A 12451-nucleotide genomic window follows, 5' to 3' on the forward strand; every position below is an offset into this window, starting at 1 on the left:
GCCATCCACATTACACCAGTGCCTGTGCTACTCGTTTATTCCATTCACATTACACCGGGGCCGTTGGTGCTGGCCAATACCATCCACATTTCACAAGGGCCAGTGTTGTTGGCTGATGTCATCCAGATTACACCAGGGCCAGTGCTTCCTGTGATGCCATCATCACCACATCAGGGCCTGTGCTACTCGTTGATACCATCCACATTTCACCAGGACTTGTCTTGCTAGCTGATGCGATCCACAATACACAAGGGCCTCTGCTACTGGCTGAAGACATTCACATTACACCAGGGCCTTTGGTGCTGGCCAATATCATCGATATTTCACCAGAGCCACTGTTGTTGGCTGAGGCCATAAACTTTACATCAGGGAGAGTGCTTCCTTTGAGGGCATCTTCACCACACCAGGGCCTGTACTGTTGGCTGAGGCCATCCACATCATACCAGGGCCTTTGTTGCTGGCCAATACCATCCACATTTTCACATTTACATTACACCAGGGTGTGTGGTCTTGGCTGAGGTCAAGTACATTTCACCAGGGCCTGTTTTGGTGGCGGATTCCATCCTCAATATACAAAGGCCTGTGCTACTGGCTGATGCCATCCACATTACACCAGGGCCTGTGTTGCTGGCTGAGGCCATCCACATTGCACCAGGGCTAATGCTCCCTGTGATGCCATATTCACCACACCAGGGCCTGCGTTGATTGCTCATGCCATCCACATTACACCGGGGCCTGTGCTATTCGTTGATGCCATCCACATTACGCCAGGGCCAGTGGTTTTGGCTGAGGACATTCACATTACACCTGGGCCTTTGGTGCTGGCCAATACCATCCACATTTCACCAGTGCCAGTGTTGTTGGCTTAGGCCATCCACATTACACCACTGCCAGTGCTTCCTGTGAGGCCATCATCACCACACCAGGGCTTGTGTTGCTTTCTGATGCGATCCACAATATAGAAGGTTTCTTTACTACTGGCTGAGGCCACCCACATTACACCAGGGCCAGTGGTGCTGGCCAACATCAACCACATTTCATGAGGGTTGTGTTGCTGGTTGATTCGTTCCACAATACGCAAGGGCCTGTGCTACTGGCTGAGGACTTTCACATTACACCAGGGCCAGTGGTGGTGGCCAATACCATCCACATTTCACCAGGGCCAGTGCTCCCTGTGAGGCCATCATCACCACACCAGGGAATTCTTTTAAATCACGTTTAAAAACGTATTTGTTTAACCTGGAATTCAAGGCGAATTAGGGTAATTTACATCTGGCTTTGCATTTAGATTGTGTAATTATTTTATACTTTATTTATATCTGTAATTTATATTTTATATTGTGATTTTTATCTGTATCATGATTTTACTGGAAAGCACTTTGGTGTACTTCGGTCTTTAAAAATGTGCTATATAAATAAATTTTGATTGATTAATTGATGTGGTGCTGGATGAGGCCATCTTCACCACACCAAGGCCCGTACTGTTGGATGAGGCCATCCAAATTACAGCAGGGAAAGTTCTTCCTAAGAGGCCATCCTCACCACACCAGGAGTGTGGTACTGGATAAGGCCATCCACATTACACCAGGGCCTGTGCTACTCGATGATACCATCCACATTTCACCAGGGCTTGTGTTGCTGGCTGATGACATCCACAATACGCAAGGGCCTGTGCTACTGGCTTAGGACATTCACATTACACCAGGGCCAGTGGTGCTGGGCAATATCAACCACATTTCACCAGGGCTTGTGTTGTTGGATGAGGCCATCCACATTACATCACGGTCTGTGATGCCGGCTTCTACCATCCACATTACACCAGGGACAGTGCGTCCTGTGAGGCCATCTTCACCACACCATGGCCTCTGCTGCTCGTTGATGTCATCCACATTACACCAGGGCCTGGGGTGCTGACAGATATCATGCACATTTCACCAAGGACAGTGTTGTTAGATGAGGCCATCTACATTACAACAGGGCCTGTGCTACTGGCTGAGGACATTTACATTTCACCAGGGCCTGTGGTCATGGCTGAGGCCAACTACATTTCACCAGGGCCTGTGGTCATGGCTGATGCCATCCACATTTCACCATGGCCAGTGGTGTTGGCTGAGGACATTCACATTTCACCAGGGGCTGTGGAGCTGGCCAATACCATCCACATTTCACCAGGACCTGTGATACTGGCTGATGCCATCCACATTATACCAGGGTCAGTGGTGTTGGCTGGGGACATGCACATTACGCCAGGGCATGTGGTGCTGGCCAATACCATCCACATTTCACCAGGGCTTGTCTTGCTGGCTGATGCGTTCCACAATACGCAAGGGCCTGTGCTACTGGCTGAAGACTTTCACATTACGCCAGGGCCTGTGGTGCTGGCCAATACCATCCACATTTCACCAGGGCCAGTGTTGTTGGATGAGGCCATCCACATTACACCAGGGACAGTGCTTCCTGTGAGGCCATCATCACCACACCAGGGCATGTGGTGCTGGATGAGGCCATCTTCACCACACCAAGGCCCGTACTGTTGGATGAGGCCATCCAAATTACACCAGGGACAGTTCTTCCTAAGAGGCCATCATCACCACACCAGGGCCTGTGTTGCTGGATAAGGCCATCCACATTACACCAGGGCCTGTGCTACTCAATGATACCATCCACATTTCACCTGGGCTTGTGTTGGTGGCTGATCCCATCCACAATATACAAAGGCCTGCGTTGCTGGCTGAGGCCATCCACATTGCACCAGGGCCACTGCTCCCTGTGAGGCCATGTTCACCACACCAGGGCCTGTGCTTCTGGCTGATACCATCCTGATTTCACCAGGGCCTGTGTTTCTGGCTCATGCCATCCATATTACACCAGGGCATGTGATGCTGGATGATTCCATCCACATTTCACCAGGGTCAGTGTTGTTGGCTGAGACCATCCACATTACACCACTGCCAGTGCTTCCTGTGAGGCCATCATCACCACACCAGGGCCTGTGGTGCTGGCTGAGGCCATCCATGTTTCACCAGGGCCAGTGCTCCCTGTGAGGCTGTCTTCACCACACCAGGGCCTGTGCTTTCTGTCTGAGACCATCTTCACCAGACCAGGGTCTGTGCTACTGCTTGATGCCATCAACATTACACCAGATCCAGTGCTACCTGTGAGAACATCTTCAGCAGACCAGGGTCTTTGCTAGTGCCTAATGCCATCCACATTATATCAGGGCCAATGCTTCCTGTGAGGCCATATTCACCACACCAGGGCCTGTACTGTTTTCTGAGGCCATCTACATTACACAAGGGCCTGTGTTGCTGGCTTAGACCAATTAAATTTCACCAGGGCCTGTGCTACTCGTTGATGCCATCCCCATTACACCAGGGCCTGTGGTTTTGGCGGTTACCATCCACATTTTTACCAGGGCCAGTGTTGTTGGATGAGGCCATCCACATTACACCAGGGACAGTGCTTCCTGTGAGAACATCATCACCACACCAGGGCATGCGGTGCTGGATGAGGCCATCTTCACCATACCAAGGCCCATACTGTTGGATGAGGCCATCCACATTACACCAGGGACAGTTCTTACTAAGAGGCCATCATCACCACACCAGGGCCTGTGGTGCTGGATAAGGCCATCCACATTACACCAGGGCCTGTGCTACTCGATGATACCATCCACATTTCACCAGGGCTTGTGTTGCTGGCTGATGACATCCACAATACGCAATGGCCTGTGCTACTGGCTTAGGACATTCACATTACACCAGGGCCAGTGGTGCTGGCCAATATCAACCACATTTCACCAGGGCCACTGTTGTTGGCTGAGGCCATCCACATTACATCACGGTCTTTGATGCCGGCTTCTACCATCCACATTACACCAGGGACAATGCTTCCTGTGAGGCCATCTTCACCCCACCAGGGCCTCTGCTGCTCCTTGATGCCATCCACATTACACCTGGGCCTGAGGTGCTGACAGATATCATGCACATTTCACCAGGGCCAGTGGTGTTGGCTAAGGCCATTCACATTACACCAAGGTTTGTGGTGCTGACCAATACCATCCATATTTCACCAGGGACAGTGTTGTTAGATGAGGCCATCCACATTACACCAGGGCCTGTGCTACTGGCTGAGGACATTTACATTTCACCAGGGCCTGTGGCCATGGCTGAGGCCAACTACATTTCACCAGGGCCTGTGGTCATGGCTGTGGAGAGCATCCTCACACAGAACATGACATAGTGGTTTGGGAACAGCTGTGTGAAGGACCAAAAAGCTCTCCAGAGAGTGATCCGTACAGCAGAACGCTGCTGCAGGATTGCTCTCCCCCCGCTTCAGGACACCTACACCAGGAGATGCCGGACTAGAGCAGCGCAGATACTGAAGGACCCGTCCCATCCTGGCAACAAACTGTTCCAACTTCTGCAATCTGGTAGAAGGTTCCGCATCTTCCGGGCAAGGACAGAGAGACTCAAGAGGAGCTTCTATCCCCAAGCCATCCGTGCCCTAAACACACACACCCGCCCTCTCACATCATCTATAATTGACTGAGACAGGACTCTTCCAGACACTAAACCAAGGCACAATGTACATTTCAATTCCTTTAATTTTAAATATGTTGATATTGTCTATCATGTAAAATAGTCAGATGTCTATTCATATTAATGTACAGAATTCACCTGCTTGCTGCTACTACTGCACATTCACCCAATGTATATACTATATATATATATATATATATATATATCATGTTCTTCCTCTACACCCCCCCCCCCCCCAATTTTTTTGCACATGTCGAGGAGCGTGTCAGGCTACATTTCACTGTGTCTTATACTTGTATAACTGTGCATGTGACAAACAAAGAACCTTGAACCTTGATGCCATCCACATTACACCAAGGCCAGTGGTGTTGGCTGAGGACATTCACATTTCACCAGGGCCTGTGGTGCTGGCCAATACCATCCTCATTTCACCAGGGCCAGTATTGTTGGATGAGGCCATCCACATTACACCATCCAGTGCTTCCTGTGAGGCCATCATCACCACACCAGGGCATGTGGTGCTGGATGAGGCCATCTTCACCACACCAAGGCCCATACTGTTGGATGAGGCCATCCAAATTAGACCAGGGCCTGTGCTACTGGCTTAGGACATTCACATTACACCAGGGCCAGTGGTGCTGGCCAATATCAACCACATTTCACCAGGGCAACTGTTGTTGGCTGAGGCCATCCACGTTACATCACGGTCTGTGATGCCGGCTTCTACCATCCACATTACACCAGGGACAGTGCTTCCTGTGAGGCCATCTTCACCCCACCAGGGCCTATGTTGCTCGTTGATGCCATCCACATTACACCTGGGCCTGGGGTGCTGACAGACATCATGCACATTTCACCAGGGTCAATGGTGTTGGCTAAGGCCATTCACATTACACCACGGTGTGTGGTGCTGACCAATACCATCCATATTTCACCAGGGACAGTGTTGTTAAATGATGCCATCCACATTACAACAGGGCCTGTGCTACTGGCTGAGGACATTTACATTTCACCAGGGCTTGTGGTCATGGCTGAGGCCAACTACATTTCACCAGGGCCTGTGGTCATGGCTGATGCCATCGACATTTCACCAGGGCCAGTGGTGTTGGCTGAGGACATTCACATTTCACCAGGGCCTGTGGAGCTGGCCAATATCATCCACATTTCACCAGGGCCTGTGGTGCTGTCCGAAAACATCCACATTTCACCAGGGCCTGTGATACTGGCTGATGCCATTCACATTACACCAGGGCCAGTGGTGTTGGCTGAGGACATTCACATTACACCAGGGCCTGTGCTGCTGGCCAATACCATCCACATTTCACCAGGGACAGTGTTGTTAGATGAGGCCATCCACATTACAACAGGGCCTGTGCTACTGGCTGATGCCATCCACATTACACCAGGGCCAGTGGTGTTGGCTGATGCCATCCACATTACACCAGGGACAGTGTTGTTAGATGAGGCCATCCACATTACACCAGGGCCTGTGTTGGTGGCTGATCCCATCCACAATATACAAAGGCCTGCGTTGCTGGCTGGAGCCATCGTCACATTGCAACAGGGCCACTGCTCCCTGTGAGGCGATATTCTCCACACCAGGGCCTGTGCTTCTGGCTGATACCATCCTGATTTCACCAGGGCCTGCGTTGCTGGCTCATGCCATCCATATTACACCAGGGAATGTGGTGCTGTCCGAAACCATCCACATTTCACCAGGGCTTGTGTTGCTGGATGATGCCATCCACATTTCACCAGGGTCAGTGTTGTTGGCTGAGGCCATCCACATTACACCACTGCCAGTGCTTCCTGTGACGCTGTCTTCACCACACCAGGGCTTGTGCTTTCTGTCTGAGACCATCTTCACCAGACCAGGGTCTGTGCTACTGCCTGATGCCATCAACATTACACCAGATCCAGTGCTACCTGTGAGAACATCTTCACCAGACCAGGGTATTTGCTAGTGCCTGATGCCTTCCACATTATATCAGGGCCACTGCTTCCTTTGAGGCCATCTTCACCACACCAGGGCCTGTACTGCTTTCTGAGGTCATCTACATTACACAAGGGCCTGTGTTGCTGGTTTAGACCAATTAAACTTCACCACGGCCTGTGCTACTCGTTGATGCCATGCACATTACACCAGGGCCTGTGGTTTTGGCGGTTACCATCCACATTTTTACCAGGGCCAGTGTTGTTGCATGAGGCCATCCACATTACACCAGGGACAGTGCTTCCTGTGAGGCCATCATCACCACACCAGGGCATGTGGTGCTGGATGAGGCCATCCACATTACACCAGGGCCTGTGCTACTCGATGATACCATCCACATGTCACCTGGGCTTGTGTTGCTGGCTGATGCGTTCCACAAAACACAAGGGCCTGTGATACTGGCTGAAGAGTTTCACATTACACCAGGGCAAGTGTTGTTGGCTAAGGCCATTCACATTACACCAGGGTGTGTGGTGCTGCCCAATACCATCCATATTTCACCAGGGAAAGTGTTGTTAGATGAGGCCATCCACATTTCACCAGGGCCTGTGGTCATGGCTGAGGCCAACTACATTTCAACAGGGCCTGTGGTCATGGCTGATGCCATCCACATTACACCAGGGCCAGTGGTGTAGGCTGAGGACATTCACATTACACCAGGGATAGTGCTTCCTGTGAGGCCATCTTCACCCCACCAGGGCCTCTGCTACTCATTGATGCCATCCACATTACACCAGGTCCCTGTGCTGCTGACCGATATCATGCACATTTAACCAGGGACAGTGTTTTTAGATGAGGCCATCCACATTACACCAGGGCCTGTGTTGGTGGCTGATCCCATCCACAATATACAAAGGCCTGCGTTGCTGGATGAAGCCATTCACATTTCACCAAGGTCAGTGTTGTTGGCCGAGGCCATCCACATTACACCACTGCCAGTGATTCCTGTGAGGCCATCATCACCACACCAGGGCCTGTGCTTTCTTTCTGAGACCATCTTCACCAGACCAGGGTCTGTGCTACTGCCTGATGCCATCAACATTACACCAGATCCAGTGCTACCTGTGAGAACATCTTCACCAGACCAGGGTCTTTACTAGTGCCTGATGCCATCCGCATTATATCAGGGCCACTGCTTCCTGTGAGGCCATCTTCACCACACCAGGGCCTGTACTGCTTTCTGAGGCCATCTACATTACACAAGGGCCTGTGTTGCTGGCTTAGACCAATTAAACTTCACCAGGGCCTGTGCTAGTCGTTGATGCCATGCACATTACACCAGGGCCTGTGGTTTTGGCGGTTACCATCCACATTTTTACCAGGGCCAGTGTTGTTGGATGAGGCCATCCACAATACGCAAGTGCCTGTGCTACTGGCTGAAGACTTTCACATTACGCCAGGGCCTGTGGTGCTGGCCCATACCATCCACATTTCACCAGGGCCAGTGTTGGTGGATGAGGCCATCCACATTACACCAGGGACAGTGCTTCCTGTGAGGCGATCTTCACCACACCAGGGACTGTGCTGTTGGATGAGGCCATCCACATTACACCAGGGCCTCTGCTACTGGCTGAAGACATTCACATTTCACCAGGGATTGTGTTGCCGGCTGATGCGTTCCAGAAAACACAAGGGCCTTTACTAATGGCTGAGGATATTCACATTACACCAGGGCCTGTTGTGCTGGCCAATATAATCCACATTTCACCAGGGCCACTGTTGTTGGATGAGGCCATACACATTACACAAGGGACAGTGATTCCTGTGAGGCCATCTTCACCACACCAGGTCCTGTGCTTTTGGCTGAGGCGATCCACATTACATCACGGCCTGTGATGCCGGCTTCTACCGTCCACATTACACCAGCGACAGTGATTGCTGTGTGGCCATCTTCACCCCACCAGGGCCTCTGCTGCTCGTTGATGCCATCCACATTACACCTCGGCCTCTGGTGCTGAACGATATCATGCACATTTCACCAGGGCCAGTGGTGTTGGGTAAGCCCATTCACATTACACCAGGGTGTGTGGTGCTGACCAATACCATACATATTTCACCAGGGACAGGATTGTTAGATGAGGCCATCCACATTACAAAAGGGCCTGTGCTGCTGGCTGAGGACATTTACATTTCACCAGGGCCTGTGGTCATGGCTGAAGACAACTACATTTCATCAGGGCCTGTGGTCATGGCTGAGGCCATCCATATTACACCTGGGCCATTGCTACTCGTTGATACCAACCACATTTCACCAGGGCTTGTGTTGCTGGCTGATGCGATCCACAATACACAAGGGCCTGTGCCTCTTGCTGAGGCCATACACTTTACACCAGGGACACTGCTTCCTGTGAGGCCATCCTCACCACACCAGGGACTGTGCTGTTGGCTGAAACCATCCACATTACATCAGGGCCATTGGTCCTTGCCGATGTCATCCACATTTCACCAGGGCCAGTGGTGTTGGCTAAGGCCATCCACATTACACCAAGGTTTGTGGTGCTGGCCATTACCATCCACATTTCACCTGGGTCAGTGTTGGTAAATGAGGCCATCCACATTTCACCAGGTCCTGGCTGCTGTCTGAGGCCATACACATTACACAAGAGACAGTTCTTCCTGTGTGGCAATCATCACCAAACCAGGGCCTGTGGTGCTGGATGAGGCCATCCACATTTCACCGGGGATTGTGTTGCTGGCTGATGCGTTCCACAAAACACAAGGGCCTTTACTACTGGCTGAGGATATTCACATTACACCAGGGCCTGTGGTGATGGCCAATATAATCCACATTTCACCAGGGCCACTTGTTGTTGGCTGAGGCCATACACATTACACAAGGGACAGTGCTTCCTGTGAGGCGATCTTCAACACACCAGGGCCTCTGCTGCTCGTTGATGCCATCCACATTACACCTGGGCCTGTGGTGCTGACAGATATCATGCACATTTCACCAGGGTGTGTGGTGCTGACCAATACCATCCATATTTCACCAGCGACAGAGTTGTTAGATGAGGCCATTCACGTTACACCAGGGACTGTGCTGCTAGCCAATACCATCCACATTACACCAGAGCCAATGGTGTTGGCTGAGGACATTCACATTACACCAGGGCCTCTGGTGCTGGCCAATACCATCCTCATTTCACCAGGGCCAGTGTTGTTGGATAAGGCCATTCACGTTACACCAGGGCCTGTGCTGCTAGCCAATACCATCCACATTACACCAGAGCCTATGGTGTTGGCTGAGGACATTCACATTACACCAGGGCCTCTGGTGCTGGCCAATACCATCCACATTTCACCAGGGCCAGTGTTGTTGGATGAGGCCATCCACATTACACCAGGGACAGTGCTTCCTGTGAGGCCATCATCACCACACCAGGGCATGTGGTGCTGGATGAGGCCATCTTCACCACACCAAGGCCCGTACTGTTGGATGAGGCCATCCAAATTACACCAGGGACAGTTCTTCCTAAGAGGCCATCCTCACCACACCAGGGACTGTGCTGTTGGCTGAAACCATCCACATTACATCAGGGCCATTGGTCCTTGCCGATGTCATCCACATTTCACCAGGGCTAGTGTTGTTGGATAAGGCCATCCAAATTACACCAGGGACAGTGCTTCCTGTGAGGCCATCATCACCACACCAGGGCCTGTGGTGCTGGCTGATACCATCCACATTACACAAGGGCCTGTGCTGCTAGCCTTCCACATTACACAAGGTCCTGTGTTGCTGGCTGATGCCATTCACAATACTCAAGGGCCTGTGCTACTGGCTGATGCCATCTACATTACAGTAGGGCCTTTGGTGCTGGCAAATACCATCGACATTTCACCAAGGCCAGTGTTGTTTGCTGAGGCCATCCACATTACACCAGGGACAGTGCTTCTTGTGAGGCCATCTTCACCACACGAGGGCCTCTGCTGCTGGCTGAAGCAATTCAAATTACACCAAGGCCTCTGGTGCTGGCCAATACCATCCACATTTCACCAGGGCCACTGTTGTTGGCTTAGGCCATCCACATTACACCAGAGACTGTGCTTCCGTTGAGGCCATCTTTACCCCACCAGGGCCTTTGATGCTCGTTGATGCCATCCACATTAGGGCCTGTGATGCTGGCTGATATCATGCACATTACACCAGGGCCAGTGGTGTAAGCTAAGGCCATCCACATTACACCAGGGTGTGTGGTGCTTACCAATACCATCCATATTTCACAAGGGCCAGTGTAACCAGTATGTAACAAAATATATAAACTGTCGCGGCCTTTTACTTTCCAAACACCAAAAAAGTCCAAGAAAAGGCCGTGGGTGGCAACGGGAGGTTTGTTTTAGAACGCACTTCTGACTCCATTGTTTAAAAATCATATGTGGTTTATTTCGTGCAAAATTATAAACAAAAATCAACCAAATAACTTCTTAAAACTTAAAATTAAATGAAAGTTAACTTAATTTGCTTTAACAACTTCAAAAGTGGTCAAAAAATCATTTTCTAACCCTCCCGTCTTCCCATCTGACATTTGGCAAACGAAAAACCTCTTTACCACACCCATCCAGGGTGCTCTTAATCTCTTGATTAATGGGAGGGTCCATAAGCTAATAAACCAATCACTTTCCAAAAGCTTCTCCAATAAAATTAATTACAAATTTACAGAACAAAACCAGGTCAGAATATTCTTACACCTTTAAAGAAAAAACAAAAATGAATACAAATTGCATTTTATAAACATTCAACAAAAATGGCCACAACATAAACAATGGGCAAATCAGAAGATTTCAGGAACGACACGAGCCCAGAGGATGGGTAACCACAATGAAAACACAACTGCAAATGATGAAGCAATAGTTCAACTGTATTTGAAATTTGTGCACTGTATTGCCTTTACAATAACAACCAAAATTGTGTGTGCGCGCACAGATACCCAAAATAAAAAAGAAAAGAATGTTAGACCCGGGTCTTTTAAAGTGTCAATAGGATCCAGATCAGGCCTGTTTGGTGATCTGGTGAGTTATTGGTGTGAGTTCAGTCCACGATCGATGTATGGTTTGCACTGTTTTGTCCTACCACAGTTCAGGCAACCAGACTTCAAGATTCAATTCCAAATGGGCTGTGGCTCGCCATCCATTGCAATGGAAAATTATTATTCTTCTGCGGATTTTCACAAAGTCTGTAATCCAATGTTCTCCGAGGAGTCTCGGCTCCTTTCTCCAACTCAAAAAAACTGACCTAAGAGTGAGGTCAGAATTACTTCAAATGAACATGGTTCACACTTAACTAACACTTCTGTTTAAAGTATAAATCATGAACAAAATGTGTTTCAATTTCTAATGTTGTACAACAAATCAAATTCTAAACGTTTTCATTACATGGCAATGTAGCTATCACCAATCATTAAAGCAATTCACACTGCTCATTAAAAGCAGCAAACTCAATATACTCTGCTCACGGTCAAGTAACAACAGTGATGAATAAAAAGTAACACAATAAAACATTTCAATACAACAGATAGACATACTGTTTTTTCCTTAACCTAACAACAGCTAATAAGTTCTCAACTAACGCTTAACAACGGGCGTGAGCGTTTAGCACACTCGCTAGCTACTAGCACACTCGCTAGCTACTTGCATAGTACCGTCACCATTAGCGTTTGTTTTTTTGAAGCAAACAACATTAACATTTCAGGATGCCAATCAGCGGCTATAACAGTTTCGTTACTCACCAGTGCAAAGCACTTCGTATTCATAAAACTAGCTTCGGCTATCCAAATCTGGCGGCTAATCAAGCAGACACCAACAGCTTCGCTGTTTCAACAGCTACCACGTTTTCCCCACTTTTGCTTTAACAACTTCAAAAGTGGTCAAAAAATCATTTTCTAACCCTCCCGTCTTCCCATCTGACATTTGGCCAACGAAA

The sequence above is a fragment of the Maylandia zebra genome, linkage group LG18 (genome assembly GCF_041146795.1).
Source record: "Maylandia zebra isolate NMK-2024a linkage group LG18, Mzebra_GT3a, whole genome shotgun sequence".
NCBI classification, from domain to species: Eukaryota; Metazoa; Chordata; class Actinopteri; order Cichliformes; family Cichlidae; genus Maylandia; species Maylandia zebra.